The sequence below is a fragment of the Perna viridis genome, chromosome 4, assembly GCF_037379345.1.
Source record: "Perna viridis isolate PV_CMFRI_1.1 ecotype Kerala chromosome 4, ASM3737934v1, whole genome shotgun sequence".
Taxonomy (NCBI): domain Eukaryota; kingdom Metazoa; phylum Mollusca; class Bivalvia; order Mytilida; family Mytilidae; genus Perna; species Perna viridis.
The window spans coordinates 24,967,311-24,986,612 of record NC_142448.1 but is presented as its reverse complement, the minus strand read 5'-3'; the positions used below and the strand labels follow the sequence as shown (position 1 = coordinate 24,986,612).

At 32.5% G+C, this 19,302-nt stretch overlaps 1 protein-coding gene across 5 annotated transcripts in view; it reads right to left on the bottom strand.

Moving 5' to 3' along the window:
• LOC148619448 (voltage-dependent calcium channel gamma-5 subunit-like) overlaps window positions 1–19,302 on the bottom strand; it is a 71,622-nt gene that overhangs the window by 21,043 nt on the left and 31,277 nt on the right. The window contains exon 1 of one of the 5 annotated variants that reach the window (XM_088579335.1): window positions 5,341–5,975. The exons of the other annotated variants lie outside the window; for them this stretch is intronic. The gene's annotated coding sequence lies outside the window, so the exon portion shown is untranslated. Of the gene's footprint in view, window positions 1–5,340; window positions 5,976–19,302 lie in introns of those variants that run through there. 5 annotated transcript variants of the gene reach the window in all.

Genomic DNA, 19,302 nt, shown 5'->3' with positions numbered 1-19,302 from the left:
ATTTAGATCTAAAAATCAAATTTAGATGCAAACTGCAGAAAATTACAAACGCAGATATTCAAATTAAAAGAGTTCTGATACACCTTGATTGCTGATAAAGTTGATGGGATGAATCTATTAAGACGATACTGTAAACATTTCAGCAATAGATGGACAGAACAAATTAATGAACGAGATTTCTAATGTGCCGAATCAAGCATTTGAATTCTAGTAATGAATAAATTCCGCAAACAATTTGATTTTACATAAAAAAAACAAACAAACACAAAGATCATTGTTTTATTATGTTGTAAAAAATACCGGCACTACATACAAATCGGGTTATTTGTACATATCAATATGAATAATCATTTTTAGAGATAAACATAATTTCCCCTACTCTAAGCTGGTAATTACAAATGTATGCAACTTTTTAACCACAGGGCGGTGATTAAATTTCCCGAAGAGTTTTCTCACCATTTACCCTCACAAGTTTTCTACAGAATGCATGAGAAAAAAACATTCAGCCTATACTTGATTTAAGTTTTTTCTCTACTGTTTTCGACAAAATTAATACTTTCACATTATCGCTTAAGTTCGCAAATTAAAAATATTAATTCTACCATCTTATGAGAAAAAAGACTCTCTAGAAAGACCCGCCATATTACTCAAGTCATGTCCTATCGTAAGGTGACGTTTATAATGTAGGCGATAGCAACAAAAGAAGCCGGTAACAGTGGCCTGGTGATGCAGGCTGCTTTGCTATTGCTTGTTGGTAAAATCATATACGGACAGTGGTAACAAAGTAAACACCACAAAAAAAAAAAAAAAAAAAAAAAAAAAAAAAAAAAGAACTGGACATACACAAAATGCTACAAAAGATATACAAATGCATCGTTCAACACCCTTCTTTTCAAAACAATATTTTTATACCAAAATATTAATTGTATATGTATTTTGGTAAAACAATAACTAAATGGAGTTTTCGTGATTTATTTCGATTCTAATAGGATGAGTTCATATATTGGAATAAACACAGTCTATGACGTTGGTCATATGTTTATCATTTTTTAACACGATTGTGGTCTAAACAGCTTTGAAGCACGACATATCAGAATATGATTTTAGGCTATGCCTACGATAGACGGAGCTCAATGTCTTATTGCCGTCTTCAGGTAATTAGTCAGGTATTTTTTCATTTGATAACGTTTCTTTGGACTGGGGAGGGTAACGTAGAAAGAGAGTACCACCAGGTGTTTGCTTTTCGGGATCTTCCGATACCTCGGAATTCCTTCTGACTTAATAATTTGTAGCCCCCGAAAACTTTTCCCGCAGAAAAAAGTCTTTATCTGCTAAATGTTTATGGTCGTCACATTATCCATAATACAACACTACCTTCACATAATAGAATTCAAACAGCTAACTTTACATTAATATAATATAAATAATCGTATACAAACATTACTAAGGTAATTTTCAACATCCCTAAACAAAATGCCAAATCTTCATTGGAAACAAAAGAACAAGGTTTCCACTGATATATTTTAAACATGAACATAAGAAGCTGAGACTAAATATTACTACTTTTATTATTAGCCGCAGTAAGAAGCTACAAAGACGGCAAGCTTTTTTTTAAAAAAAGCTAAACTGGCTTGTTTTAGATAAAACACCACCTCCGCACTTGCGCAATCATCTACTTCCGTGTCGACATGACAAATTTCTCCACTTCCGTCAGAATATTTTTAAGCCATTCATAGTTCTGGTCCAATGTTCTACATATATAGGACGTCGCTAACGTTCCGTCCGTATAAGTAACATAATTAATAAAACACGGCAGGGTTGACATTTGAATTAATACAATGTTGTAAATCAGATATGAAACATTTTTACTTATTTTGTTACAATGCATAACATCAAAAATGTCATCCAACTTTCAGTTGTATCATACACGAAAACGAGCAGATTTTACAATTGCATGTAATTTTGTTTATAGATAAAACACTTTCATAGTTCTGAAATAACAGTTTGGCTTTTTCAATAGCTTAAAAGATAGACAGCAGGGTTTATTTATGATCAATGTTAAAAGGTAAGCATCACAATAAAAAAATACCATGTGACTTTCTCTACAGCTAGAGTAAATAAGGGTTTAACAAAACAAACATAATTCCATTCATATTGGTCAATACTGCAATGTGTAATTAATGGAAGAAAATGTGATTCATTCGTAGTGTGTTCCATAAAAATATAATCGTCTTTTTAGAAAATGACTTACAGCAACGAACGATCTATCACAAATGTCAATGTATATGATAGGAAGAAAATTACTCCATTTATTTGCCAAGATTTCTGTTATTCTTGTGAAATTCCTGTTTTATGATAACATAAATGTGACCATACATCATTTTGTAATCTTTAGAGCGGAGTATAATTTCAAATGTATGCCCTCGGCATAATAAAAAATATAAAAAAATAAGAATGACGAGAATCAAAATTGTTTATTCTATAAAGTTTTTTTTTTATCTCTTAAGCAAATGTGAAATGTTTTCTGTATCGATAATTATTTAGGTCAATTATTATTGCTAAATGGACAGTAAATATTGAAGTCAATGTTTTTTTTTTCAAAACTGCCAATAAATTGCTTTCCTCCATTGTTTTGAGATACAGAATGTACGTTACCTATTTTCTAATTAAGCTGCCAAAGTATCATTTTTAAAAATCGGTAATTTCAGAAAACATTCACACATGACTTGCCACCAGGATGAATCAAACGTGACTTACTCAATAGATGAAAACGGAACGGCAGGCCCCACATGTGATGTGACAAACATCATATTTCGAAAAACTGCTTATCCCTATATTACGTAAAATTTTTTAGAATCTGCATTTGGTAATAGTAAAATATAACTTACCAAAATCATTGACAATATCTTAATAACTGAACAATATGTAAGACAACTCGTCAGAAGTTTGTGTGAGTAATATGTACCCATTGCACAAGTCAATTACTCGTATGCTCCTCAATGTGCTCCTTAATCAATTTAGATCTGACGATATACGAGTTGTAAAATTAAAGCTTACCACAGCAATTTTGTAGAAATTTGCTTACAAATAGTTAGGACAAAAATGCAGACTCACACAACATCAATTAACATACTGGTCGAAGTTTCTAAGTGAAAACAAAAGCGATAAAAATTTATATATATATATATATACATCATGTATCAAAACCACGATTACGTAGATAACAGAAGAATTAACTAAATTTGGGGAACCAGTCAATCAACATTTCTCAGACACCTACCTGAACAAAAAAGGCGATCGTCAACTTTCCTTCTAGAAAATCAGAGGAATCAGAGGACGCTTACCGGGTGCACCTAGTCCATGCTCCCAGTTTTTAGTGGAGTCCGCATTACTTTTGTTTCAGTGAATGTATTATTTTAGTTACTTTATGTTCTTTTTTTCAATCATTTTCTGAGGATATAGAGGAAGTGACCCCTAAGCCAGAACCTTTAAAAAATGGTTTCCTCGCTACAACTTAAATTCATTTTGATGACATTTTTTGTTTCTTTCAAATAAGTATTCTGAGGGATAATAATAATCATTTTGATAAAATAATTTTTAAAAAATGCAAATACCTTCAATAATTGTAAGAGTAATCAAGGGAATCACGATACTAGTATAGATCAAAAGAATGTAATCAAGGGACAAAGACCAGACATGAAAAACAGACATACACAACAAAGAACATAAAGTAACTAAAATAGTACGTACAAAGCAACACAAGTAAATGAGCAACGTGGACTTCTTTAAATACTGGGAGCATGGACCCGGTGCACCCGTAAGGTAAGCATCCTCTGTTTTTTTAGAAACATCCGCCGAGTTGCTCATAAAAAGTCGTGACCTTGAATTGCCCTGCCTAGGCTAGGAGCTGTTAGATTATTATATATTTGTATTTTTGTGTCCAGTGACAACTACGTTTACCAAGTCATTGTTTATGTTCTTACTTAATCTATATTCTATGGCCAATTAAGTAATAGTCTTTCTAAGAATCAAATTCTGTAATATGTGATACACCCCTTCAAAAAAGGCTACACATTTTATGTGTTATTTAGTTGCTTTATAGGTCCATATGAAGAAATGCATAACTATCCATTCCCATCTGTCTGATGGTAGGAGAAAATCCACTTTGAAAATCCAACAGTTTCTATTGTATTTTAGAGTTATCTCTCTTAATTTTGAATTCTACAGTAGATTCTATATAATTTTTATCTCCTAAGAACAAGGGTTATAAGAAAAGCCATGTATCAATTTCTGTTTACTATAACATTTTATACAAAATATCAAATAAAATGATGGCTTTCCAACCATGAATCAAATTTTGCATGATTCTTATCTGGAGTGCTTCTTTAGTTCTAAATTTCCTTTTAATGGAATAGATTTTATATTTCAGATATTTTTAATTGCTAATAAAATTGTTCTTATAAGTGGAAGACTGTTCCAATTAAAGTCGTACACTCTCCCAAATGTTTGATAAACAGTCACATTCAAGTCAAGACACCATTCATTAGCTAATGATATATATGAGTCTAAAGGATTTTACAACGATACCGATAAAGATGTTATAGAAGAATATGAACGAGCAAAATTTCAGTCAACATATGACCTTCAGTGCTAGACATAAATTGAGTGTGTATGGATACAACTCACTGCATAATCAAGTGAATATGACGTATTAATGTTATTGTCGAAAGTGAAACCCAAACCCAAATTTGAGATGATCTTGAACTTTCTGAGGAATTCAATTGGAATCATAAAAAACACTGTAAAAAGACTGCACAAGCATGGAAGAACTTAATGTATTTTTTTTATTTATTCCGTGTGGATGTAAGGCACGGAGTTCTTTTATCAAAATCCATCGCACCTCAACCTCTGTGGATCGCTCCAGATCGTATTCTGTTTCACGATTAGAACTTGCACTTTGTTTGATATTCCGAATTTCCTCAACCCTCCTCTTTGTTATATGGATATTGATATGTCAGGTTGGGGAAACGAATTTCGTCAAATAAATACATCGTTTATAATAAATAAAGCAAAACAAAGACATTAATTTTATGTTTTAATAAATATTTAATAATGTGAAAACACCGTTTAAGAGGTAACTCAAAAACACACTATGTTGTAATGCATTAAGAGAAAATGACGACTAGATATACGTTTCCAATAGATAATATGACTGATTGTAGAACTAGTATCTCCATAAAATGAAGTCAATCACATAATGTCATAAACAATTTTTTTATGACAAAATTTTTCAATGATAAAAAAAGTACGAAGTAACATTTAGATAATAATAAACCTTACCTGTATTTTCTTAACCAAACTTTCAGTACTGAATGCTTCCATCATTTATTTATAACACCACATAATTTATCTAGTATTATTTGATACCTCCGCTTTCCCGATTAATCAACTACAATACGTATAATGTTAGAATTCTTGATTCCCAAGGCCCAGCATATCAATAAAATGTTCATTGTCAGAGAAGAAAATCGTAGTCGGTGTTCGCAGCGTGGTTTAATCCACCAATATTGCCCAAGTCATTTTATTCATAGTTTCCTTTCTATAGTTGTCAGTTTTTCGGAATAGATATAAATCAATGAATAGATTGGTTAAAAGTCCCGTCATGGAATTCAGATATGTACAGATGTTAATCTCTTAACGAACAAAATTTAACTTGCTCATATCACCACAGGAAGTTCAGCATTAGCAGAGACATTCATTATAACTGTTAACTCTCAACGTATTTCTATAGACATCATGTTAGGTGTCTGAGAGGCGTTGTAGTATTGTGTATTGCTAGTAGCTAATACCTGGAACGTAGTCCCGGGAACCAGGATACGTTGTAGAGAAAACAGATTGAGTGAATATAAACAGTCTTTGGAGACTGCAAAGAAAGAAAGCACATCAGAAATATGTGTTTCTTCATGAATATTATTTGTTTTGAATAAGAAAGCCTACACACAAAATAAGACAAGAGCAATGCATAACTAAAGGAAATCGAAAGGATGCAAACATGTGCTTTGTCACAAAAAAGCAGTGAAATAGGGTTATTGCATTTATATTGGTGAAAATTCTGCCAACAGAAATTACATGGTACGAGCTTGCGAGTGCAATATGATTCTCTGCGGGGGATTAAAACCACCAATAATTACGCAATAGTCCTTTTATTACTTAATGATGGATATTATAGGTATCATTATTTACTTGTATAAAATCTATGTTACATTAAGTTATGCGAAACAAAAGAAGCAATGTCTTCATGTGAAAAACGGATACAAGTTTTTTGTAACTGTAAGTCATATACACCATCAAATACTTATAAACATTTCTGTTCAAAAAAACACAAAAACAAAACCAAAATCGTTGAACGCTTACCTGATTTTACTCGATTGTAATTTAAATGATGGCGTGGTTGAGCATGATATGCGCACCTTTCCGGGCATTCTGTTTAATGTCCAAATTTTGTAGTTCATATTCTAAGTACTTTAATTTTGTGTGGTATCTTTTTATTCTTATCTTCAGTTCTTTACACAGATTGAGAATTTCCTCAAATCCTGAGTTTTTTTTTTTTCTCAAATCTTCAATTTCAAGTGATCTGATTGATCGTAATTGAGTTAAGGGAAGCTTTGAACAAATCTCAATTAAAGATTTCTTTGTTCTTAAACCGGCCACTGATGTCTCTAAATTGAAAAACGAAAAGAAAAGAAAGGGACATATATGTTTGAAATTTATGATTTAATTGCAAACGCGTTTATCATTACATTATGTAACATAAAATTTTGTATATCATGTATCCATTTATCCATAGTTCATTGACAATCTGTAACGTAACACCGTATAATGAACCACAAAACTATCTTGGAAATGGTTTGACATTTTCTACAGGAATTGAAGTTCTATGAGATCGAATAAGATTTACAGTTTTCCTACAGTTACTGATGTTACAAAAAAAGTATTTTTCTGTTATATTATGCATATGATTTTGAGCATTTTGGCATTATCAAATGCTGGTTTTTCCATAAACATTATCCGAAGCCTAAAGACATTCAAGAAGGCAATTTCAAATTACCAAGAAAAAAAACCTAAATCAATATATAAACTAACAGAAGGAACGATGTTTAATCAAAACGTTTGAACGTCAAAAGTATAGAAGTAAAACAGAGACATAAGTATCAAAGATCAATTGTAAGTACCAGATTGATAAAAAAAATAGATATAAAACATTTTAGATTTCTTTCAGAACTGAATATATGAAGCAGGTACACCGGTAGTCACGCATTGCTTGCAGCATATAAAAACAACAAAGTTGAGGTGACATTCATGTCAATGAAATTTGAATAACACTTAAGTGGAGTCATTTCAAGGTATGCTAATGGATTGGATGCATTCGTCCATTTTCAAAATTGATAAATATGGTACAATTGAAATCAAACAAATTACTTCAGACTCGCTAACTGTAATAGTACTAGTGTTTTGAAACACAAATGATCAAATAACGTTCAGTTTCATGCTAATACAAAAAATAAATGCTACAGTAAATTTGAAGTTTTAGATGAGTGATTACCTTTGAGAACTTGGAAGAAACTAATGAAAACAAAACACAAAAGCAACTCTGAGAGCATTTTGATGTACTAATTAGCCAAGTTTATACTATATTATAGGCATTTACTTGTACCTGAATTCATTGATTTCACTTTTATTCTGTTTTATAAATACAATACAAGACAGTCTGATGTTTACAAGATTGTAGTCTCGGATAAGTATGACAATGAGATTGATTCGGAAGTTCGATGTTGAACTAACAGTAATTCTTCCAAATAATCACGGAGCATGTCATTTTGTGATTACTCAACAGTTCCATTTTTTGTATTCAGCAAATTTATTTAAGAAGAACTAAGAATATGCTTAATAAAGTGGTTAATCTGTACTTTAAAATATACAACATTTCCACGACCGTCCAATCAACCTGTGTAAAACAATGTTGTTGCCATTGATAATTTTATAAACGTCAATTGGTACGTGTTAACAGTTATATTTAATCCAGTGTCAAGTAAGATTCAGATACTCATATGATCTTAAATAAAATGATTTTAATTAAGTAGGAATCTTTACAAAATTTAGACATGAAGTATTTATACATATCAAAAACCCACCAAATTTACTTTGAATTCCTTTACAAAATCAGATACAGACAACATAACCATTCTTGTTTTTCATTTGGGTGTTGCGCTTTTGAGATAGAAATTATATAAATTGTGCATGAAATTAGCACTTTGCAAGAGTTATCGTTCCTGATTTGCTTTGATTTGGTTAATTTTAGTTGGAGGTAAATGTATGATTTTCTTACAAGTACAGATATAAATAAAAAAAAAAAAGATTTATGGTTCCTTAAAAATATAGCATCATTTGATCCATGGATTTTTCTACATCATGAATCACCTGTACCATAGGTAGTATCTGAATAATACATGGACTGGCACTTAAACACTAAAAAAAATGTTTTACCACATTATTATTTGGATTACAATTATCTCAATATTATTTTTTTTTTACTCTGTGACATTCTGAATAAAACAATGAATTAATATTTTAACATTGAAACAAATGAGTCATAAACGTCAGAGATTCGTTATATCAATAGAAAGTATTGAACTTTTGCTTATATGTTTTTTTAAAAATCGTGGCCTTTATTTGGAAAATGCGTTTGTACATTGATATGATTTGCGTTCATAAACTTATTATCTTAATGGAGAAGATCCAAATGCACTTTTATGTTGTGGATAAGTTCCTCATAATCATACTGTTGTCTCATTATATTATTGGTTAGGTTATGTGTTCACATGATCAGTTTCTGTCATGAAATGCATTAGATAACACTGTCTATGAAAGACTAGAAATTAGTAATATATATGTCAAGAAGGACTGAGAAACTTATGATAAAAATTGTTTTTTAAATAACATCCTAAATTCAAAATGGTGACAAAACCAAAATTGAACAAAATAAAAGCAACAAGCAACAAGCAACAAGCATCAAATGTAATCAAATACTGTGAAAGTATCATTGTTCGTGGGGTACCAATTTTCGTGGGTTCGGTAAACCACGAAATTTAGTTCCTAACGAAAAGGAATTACCCATTCATTTGTATGATAAAGTCAAATCCACAAAGTTAATAATCTACGAACAGATAATTTTCCCTTAACCATGAAAATTGGAAGTACTTTCACGGTAGATTGATAAAAAGCTAAAAAGCTGGGTATTCGCACATTGACCAAGAGCAGCGCAAGGGAAAGCCCCTAAATCTACCACAAAACATGTGAAGATGTGTATGTATTAAAATGCCAAGATCTTTATACTTGTAAATCACTATATATTGAATGTTTTTTAAAAGTCAATATCTACAGACCAAGCTGTATTGATATGCTGTAATGCAGTTAATCTTATACAGACTTTAAAAAGAACGTATAGCGCAATCCCTTTTACAACAGCCCGTCCAGATGACACTGCGTATTTTGAATGATAAGAAGCCTAATTCCAATTGCAGAAGTTGTAATACAATACATCTACAGAAACAAATTTGCTGGTCATCATGTTTGAACACGAAATACCATTCGTAAAAAAGTTGTTAAGCAATAATCAGATGCTCTTTTTATCACTTGGAGATGAACGGCTGTAATGTAGTAATATTATGGAAATAGGATATATAATATCTTTTATTTGAAAGACATTGTTCATTATTACATATTTGATTATGTATCGAGGCGGATGCATACAGTAGCAGGTCTCAGCGGATTTGATCACGCTATTTATAATTCAAAAGTTTTTAGTGTGTTTATCTTATAATTGTCAATGCTACAAAATTTGCACTTTCGGTACTTTTAAAACATTAAGGAATACTTAAGTAAGTAATCAACAGCATACCAAACTAAACATCATTTATACCATTAAATAATTAATCTTTTCAACAAAATGACAGATATTGTTTTCTACTCAAATTGTTTTCTATTGTAAATTCAAAATATGACACGAATAAGTAGAAGATGACTTATAATAGGACAAATAATAATTGAATATGACCACAATCGTCAAAGAATGACTAGATTTAACGAATGTGCGGATTTTCTTCCGAGCACGAGTTAAATCTTGATGCGTTCCGGTACGAGTAATTTCATTTCGGTTATTCACGATAAACAATGTATTATCATATTTGTTATTTATATTTTCTCCATAATTTATAATTCATTGCTATGTTCAGCATTTATTTTAAAATTTGTGATCGTTTCATTACGTTTTGACGGGAGAAAATCCGAGAGTGAAATACCAAATTTATTTTGTAAGTTTGAATGGTCCATTTCCTTTTACACAAGGAACACTAAAAAACGCACTGTTACATGTATAATAAACAAGTGACTTAACGTTGCAGTTGGTTCTTTCTTCAATTTTGTGGTCGAGTTCATGTTAAATTGGTACTCAGTATTTGTTTGTTTAATTATATTTCTTTTTGTATATTATGTGTCTGGTTGACTATAGAGTAATCACGGGAACAGTATTCTAGTGGAAATCAAAAGAATAGAATCCACGAATTAAGAAAAGACAGGGAAAACAGATAAACACAACAAAGAACATTACCAAATCGGATTCCATTAAAACTGAATCAAAATTTTAATGGCTGTATATGCAGGAATCAATCGGTTATCATATTCACTCATCTCATTTGTACAATGTTACGAACAATTCAAGACTCTTCATAAAAATCATAGTGATATATTTCTTACTTTAGACTGTTAAACTATGCAAATGATATACACTATGTCTCAACAAGGCCCATTAAAGAAATGAATGGAAAATATTTGAAATGACAAGTATGTAACCCTAATACAACTTATCATTTATCAAGGGCTTGTCGCATTGGCTTAGAGAACTACTAATCTTCAAGTTGAGTGATTGTAATGACAGAACATTGCTGAAAGAATCCACTGAAAAGTAAATGTATGTTAATTCTAAATCAACTTAGTAATAAAACTAGAATTGCAGCCTATATTCTTGATTGCTTGTCAATCCATCACTCTTATACAATCAATGATACTAGTTTCATTTTATTTTTATTGCCCACTTTGTTCCTTATTGTTATATACTGTCATTTCAAGCAAATATGTTTTAATACATGACATCTTAGGGAAAAAACGACTTTAAAAGTGTTTCCATATAAAACTATGCTTTTCATCAAATATTTAAAAAAAAAATCATAATTAGCTCATCGTGCTTCAAAACATATTGACCCCGTGCAGGTCCGGGTGTCGAAAGAAAAGGCCTACAGCAGAGCTAAGCTTGTCGTAAAAGGCGACTAAATAGTGCTCAGAACCCTTTCGACCGATCAGTTTTTTTAAAGAAAATAATACACAATCACACAACAACCAATCGTAACGGCGAATTTTTCATATCAGTATAACGAGAATAGGTATGGTGAATATGTCAATAAGACAACAACTCCTACTGGATTGACCCCGTGTAGGTCCGGGTGTTAAAAGAATAGACATGCAGCAGCGCTAGGCTTGTCGTAAAAGGCGACTAAATAGTTCTCAGAACCCTAGCCGGGGGCTAGGGCGCTCTGCCCATAGAGCAACTGGGTTGTGTGCCCCAGGTGGTGGAATAGAGTACCCTTTGCGTGTTACATGCTGGGGTTGTCGGGCTTATAATACGGAAAACCTGACCGCAAACCATAGTGGTGCACCGTGCTGGGAAAGATGTCACGTTCCTCGCACGTTAAAGAACCCTACTGTGGTATTTTCCCGGAGTAGGAACCATAGGGCTCCGCCACAGGGGGCTAAATTGCCCGACCCTACACGCCTCACCCTATTTCCAGTGGTAATCAAAATTTTTCAAACCCATTATCCTTCTGTCCTATCCCATTTTTCATTTCATCATAATTTCATGTTCATTTTTATCATCCATTTCATGTTCATCGTCTGAATATAGCTGAAATATTGCTGCTCGGACGTTAAACCCCAACAATCAATCAATCAATCAATCAATCAATCAAAACATATTGATTTGTCATTATGCTATTTTCTATAAGATTCTTTTTCATTGTGTTTAAGCATATTTTTGTTGTTTCGTGACTTTCGAATATATCTCTACGGTTAAACGTATTTGCAACATATTTGGTAAATGCTTGGGCGTGTAACGTAATACATCTAAAGTACACAGGGTAGTCTAATACATTGATAATTATAATCTGCCTATTTATTTCTGTTATACAATCGCTTTGTTGTCAAATATCGAAAACAAATTGGATGAAAATGTTTAGTTTGAATAAAGAGTTGCATAACAGTTGATTACATAAAGCTGAAATGTAATACTATATGCTGTCCCTGGGGGTTAAACCATGCTTTGCAGGTTTTGTTTTTATTAATAATGATAGTTTTGTTGTCTGGGTTTATAGTTCTTAATCAAATGATGTATTTGCAACTTTGTGCATTAATTGTCATCTCGAATTTAGATAAAAACTAGGCCTTGGGCACTGTTTCTTAGTACAAAAATACAGCTCAGCGAATAATATAGAGTGGTGAATGATGAAAAGAAAAATATATGGCGAAATAAATGAAAGATATGCAGGATAATAGGCACATATTTACCATAGTGGAGACTGTAGAACTTAAAAGGCGATAGATTTATAAGTGTTTTCTTATTTACTGCAAATGCCAATCCTAGTGCGTGCATTCATGAATGCAGTTTTTTTCTTCATTTTAGTCGAAAATTGAAGCTGAAGTGGCGTTAAAGGCTACTGTTTGCCTTAAGTGCAACTGAAAGTTAATCATCGAGTGTTTAAACGGTTAGCTATGAATAGCTATAATAACTGAGAAACATAAGGATACTTCTAGTATAAAAAGGCGAAAGTATTGCTAGAGTTTACCAACTTTCAGTTACTCTGTTAATTTAGTACTTTTTTGGTAACCCACTGGTCATACATGTTTCTAGGTGTTTATGTAAAAAATATATTTTGACATGTTTTGGACAATTTTTATGCTATTACTGCAAAGTTTATATTGTTTGGCCATATTCATAGCCTAATGCCCCTATGTCCTATTAATTTTGCGATTTTGCGATTTTGAGATAAATCCTACTTTACAAATGGTAAAAATTATAGAATGCTAGTTTAAACTTTTAGTGATATAACATAGTCACATTTCTGCCACAAGTAAAAACATTATGTTTTTTTTAAATTTAAATACGTAATAAATGTATGCATTTCGAAGAACGTTAAAAAAAAGAATGTTATAAAGGATGACGCAATGAATACTAAAATTGAATAGTTTCAATTTAAGAAAAATCTTACAATACTTATTGTATTTTGTATTCTATCATAACAATGAGACATTTTCTTGAGCATATAACACACACTGGTACACTCTCCCCACCCCATTGCCTCCATTTCCCATATTTTATTCCCCATACATGTCAAACATCGCCTCATACGTAATAAACAGGGATTATCTGTGTTACAAAAATATTTTATTAATAATGTTTATTTATTCTCTGTGATTTGGTCGTTTTATTTACTTTTCGGACGGCTACATATTTGTGATATTACACCATGGACAATGTGATATGAATAGTCTCTCCCACTTCAGGAATGTCTGGCCTCTGTATGTCTTGTTTCGTTTATACCTTTAGTTTATTTTTATGTTACTTGAATATATAAAAGCAACTCGCTGTAGTTGTGTATAAAGTTTTTTTAGAGCCAGCTGCAGACTGCGCAGTAGTGCGAGGGTTTCTTCTTCGTTCATTGAAGAACAATGGGTGGCCTGTGGCTGCAACTTCAGTCCCGTAGGTTTGTTTTGTTTGTTGGGGTTTAACGTCCGAGCAGCAATATTTCAGCTATATTCAGACGATGAACATAAAATAGATGATAAAATGGACATGAAATTATGATGAAATGAAAAAGGGATGGGACACAAGGACAATGGGGTCGATAAATTTTGATTTCCACTGGAAATAGGGAGAGATGGGTAAGGTCGGGCAATTTAGCCTCCTGTGGCGGAGTCCTATGGTTCCTACTCCGGGAGAATACCACAGTAGGGTTCTTTAACGTGCGGGGAACGTGGCATCTTTCCCAACACGGTGCACCACAATGGTTTGCGGTCAGGTTTTCCGTATTATAGCCTGACAACCCCAGCATGTAACACGCCAGGGGTACCCCATTCCACCACCTGGGGCACACATCCCAGTTGCTCTATGGGCAGAGCGCCCTAGCCCCCGGCTAGGGTTCTGAGCACTATTTAGTCGCCTTTTACGACAAGCCTAGCGCTGCTGCAGGCCTATTTTTTTAATACCCGGACCTGCACGGGGCTCAATCCAGTAGGAGTTGTTGTCTTATTGACATATTCACCATACCTATTCTCGTTATACTGATATGAAAAATTCGCCGTTACGATTGGTTGTTGTGTGATTGTGTATTATTTTCTTAAAAAAACTGATCGGTCGAAAGTGACGTTGTGACGTTTCTAACGTTGTTCCCCAGAAACCATTGGTGACGTCATAGAATTTCCGTCATAACAGATGCCGAATGTCAAGCTGTTAAAAACATTCTTAAAGACTCAGATAGACAAAGGTTTTAACTCGTGAAAATGACTCTTTATTTAAAACAACTCGCCAATGCTTGTTTGTTATGTTGTCGAAATTAAATAATTCGAGTTGATAGTTGTAATATTCATCTGTCACTCATTATGAAACCTATAGGTACAATATTTTACATTTGTTACTCTAGAATGGTGCCAGATTAAACCGATTACACCTCTCTCCAAGCCCCATAGCAAAATATTCCCGTGCCCGTATAACAACCTTGTATTACTTATTATATTATATTAATCTGACCATTAATCAATACGGAAGGTAATGGTTAATGTACAATAGAAAGAAGATTTCGATGAAAGCAATTTAAATAAATTTACATTTCAAAATTATAATTATTACATTTCACGGTATTAATGTGCATGGTTATTGAAGAAATCCGTATTTCGATAAACAACAATATAGATAGCTAATAAGACAATATTAACATATTGTACGATGCTTCACAAAAAAGTTTATTCCATTAGTAAAATGAGAAAGGGACAATCTTACCAAAAAAACCGTTCATTTCTGTGCCTGAGTATGAACGCCAATCTGGATGTTATTAACTATTGTGTAAATTTCTAAGTGACAAAAATCAGCAGTACTTATTATAACCAAGTCATTTATTTTTTATCAAGCAAGGATACTATAAAGGAGGATTTTAAGATTTTAATAAAACAGAAAGGCTAAGGGCTAATTGTAAACACCATACATGGACTGACTACATTGACCCAAAAGCCATTAATTAACATTTAGTAACCATACCAATTTTAAGACTTCTATACTACCAAACTAGACATTTCTCGGTGTCCCTGTAGATAAAGCCAGTGAACATTTCTTGTTGTCCGGAAATCCATTATCTCCGTTCTGTGCTTATTAAATTGTGTTAATGGACATACAATAATTCAATTGTGAAGAATTTTGCCGCTAAGTTTCTTGTGATTTTACACATAACGAATTGCCTGACAGCTTTCGACGCGAGAGGAATGGATGACATACATTCTTTAACAGGATTTTCAAATAACAAAAATATAGTTTGTGAAGAATACGGTACTAGTGTTCCTTATTTTTACTTTACGAACGTATCTTTTGGATAATTCATGTTTCGGTTTATATAGTGTTAATATGTGCTTAAGAGGAGATGTTGTGTAAGAATTATACGATTTCAAAGGATTGATTTATCACGTGCTTTGATCATAATCATAGCGATTGTTAGTAAATAAGTTGAGACCATGTAATATAGCTATCATAGGAGAAACAATACTATTAAAAGGTATCGGAAGCAGGATTGGAACATAATCAAAAATATATATATTTAGCTTTACCAAGAATAGAGAAATGGAAAAGAAAAAATAAGGGAAAGTCTTCCCATTCTAAATAAAAAAAATATTGCTTATAGTTTATTAAAGCATATTTCAAATTGACGAAAACCAAATCTATTTATTTGACTTCGTATTCGGAAAATGAATATTATAACTACCGTGACGAGTTTCGTAGAACGCTTACATTTAACGTTATAGAAAATAAAATTACACTACATGTATTGACATCTGTCAAATTTAAACCTAAAAACGTATCATAACTGAAAAAAGTATAATAAGATAATCATCCACATACAACTTGAAACGAACTAACTCAGAAGTGAAACATTTACGCAATTCAACTCGCATGGACATACTTAAACACACACCATCTGGATCAAACCAAAACGTAATAAAACAATTGTAAATTAGTTTGCTTTTGTGCATAAATTCCTAAACCAAAACAATCTAGTTTGATGAAACATAATGTACTCTATAGCGGGTTATTTCCTTGGTTACCAAATGCCTCAATTTTACTCTATGAATAGGGGTATTGAATGTTCGTGGTTTTTCTTACAATCAATGGAATAGAAATTATACGTAAAAATATCTTGACTTAAATATGTCGAGCACTTTGTTCATGATTTCCCAAACCTCTCGATTATAACGAAAACATGAAGTTCGCGAAAATCTCCCGCTATACATGTCTCACCATGACTAGAAGGTTTGATATCCAAGGGATTACGATAGCAATGGAAGGGCCTCAGAAAGAGGAGCTATATTAATGTGTGTTTTCTCTTTTTTGTGAAACGTCATAAAGCAACTCGTTTTAATTATGTTTACAATGGAATTCGAAGGAAAAAAGTATTATAAGAGTAGAACACTCTTTTCTCACAATTGTAAGTATGTGTTAAGAAAACAAACCGAGAAAGTGAATCGAAAGACGTCAAAACTAAATAAGCTTAAAAAAAATGTTAAGCAGAGCAGTGAGCGTTACAAATGTGGACCCTGTCTTAACTTTCGTCACTTCCTCCTACTTACTTTCGAATTGTGTATATTAATTTTCACCGTGGTAATAATGGTTTTCAATGAAACAGATTAAAACAAATATAAAGGATGCATTATATTTTATGGTCCCCATCATGAACTCGTGGATCGTTGCAATGCACACGTATCCATCTGCACCATGACAATTGACTTGTTCAACGTGTCATAGATTTCCTCTCCTCTTTCTTCTACCCAGACTTGACATTTTATGAACCTCTAGGCGGGTAGAAGACGCTTACCGGTCGGTGAACCTGGTCCACACTCCCAGTTTTTAGTACAGTCCGAATTACTTTTGTTACTTTGTATGTTTTATTTTAGTCATTTTATGTTCTTTGTAATGTTTGTCTGTTTTCCATATATGGTCTTTGTTTGTGGATTACATTGTTTAGATTTCCGCTAGAATCTTGGTTTGCTTGACTACTCATAAGCTGGTAAGACGGCGTTTACAAGTGATATTGCAAGCACGTTACAACGTTATTCACGTTTATATATCTAGTCGCAGTTATAAATATAGTTGAAAAGGTGATCGTTGTGTATAAAAAGTGTATTGCAAACACGTATTTAAATGTTACACTACCAGCAGCATAGGTTCTTATAGAAAACATATTTACAAAAATTAACATGAATATTCACATTAATATATCAAATTATTAAAAACGCAGAAACATAAAATTATCTATTGTTATGTTCCTTTGCATTTTTAATATTTCCAGGAGTAACATTTAGATTACGAATTAAAGATTTGAAGAAAATTACCCATAGATACATAAATGGATGGACAGCCACCGGAAAATCCGAATTGACTCTTTTAAAGAGGTAATTTGCAATTAGATGACTTTCTCGGTGATACTATTTAAGAAACGACATAGCCTTATCATGCCTTCTGACTATTTTAAAGTTCCTGAATAAATAAATATATGATATGCATTTTGTCACGAACAATTCAGGATTTGTCAGATAAATCTATGTGGAACCTTATGGAAAACGAATGATAATGATATTTACTACGTCCGCTGTAATTTCGGTTCGCAGCAAGATACTGTCATGTCAAAAGACGAAGGATATTGGAATTGCCAATTTATTCCTGGAACATTAAGTCTTTTAACTAAGTAAGCGTTAGTAAAGAGGCTTGTAGCAACATATTGTTATTGGGTGTATTGATTATATCAATAAAGAGTTTCTTGAAAAGATAATGTCGATCGTGTTGATCGTTAGTGTAAGCAGTAGTTTAGTATTACAGCTGTAATTGAAAGTTGAGAAAAATAAAGGAACGCTTTAGATGAAAAAGTTGACGTTTTCCAAATGAAACTAAAATCACAATCATTTCATAACGACTTAAGCATTCTACAACCACCTTGTCAGTATAGTGGAAGCCTGCCCGTGTAAAATACTGCAGTTCACGGATGCTATTTCATGTTGATTTAATGCTTCTGCATCCGAGCTCGCAGTATATACAAATTAAATTACTTCTTAAATGCATAAATTAATAATAATATTTCCGAGTGGGTGACATGCCTTCCTGTTGGCTGTAGATTCCAAATTCTAAAAGAAATCGTAATTTTAAAAAATTGCTCCTCGGGCCGATTTAGTATAGGGATTACTCTGAGATTGCGCAACCGTTTTTCGTTCTGAAATATTTGCCATCGGACAATCAACCAAATCAACCAGCCAACAGATGATATGATATTTTTGCTTCTATGATTTAAATATTATTACTTGCAAAATAAATCAAATCAAACACAAGCCACAACTACATGTACATGCTAAGTGTAAGTTTTTGTAAGAATCAGGCAAAATGGGAAAAATCAGAATTATAACATTTCAAAAACCCTCCGATCTGAAGTTCAGAAGTCACGCGCATTTGTAATTACTGGCTTGGATTGGGAGAAATTGTGACAAAACATTTTATATAAAGTTATATTTATAGCCCGTCCAAGGTACACGAAAGAGTCCCTTATTCTACTATACCACAATCAATGTTTTCAATTACTCATAGACCCATAGACAAAACCCCGTTAACTTTTGCACATACAATAGCATTAAAACCTATGATTTTGTCAACTGTTTATACTTCTATTCCACATACTCAGTTAAAATCCCGACTCAAAAACATTATACATCATTAACGTTGTTACTCCAACAATACGGCATGCCTAGATACAGATATGTAGAGCTTGGTAGATATGCTTCATACTTTGTAAAAAACGATTCCAAATCATCTATCAAATATACCGGAGATTTTTCTTAAATGCTGGATTTTTTTATCGATAACATATTTGTCCGGTGTGGTAGACGCGTTTTTTA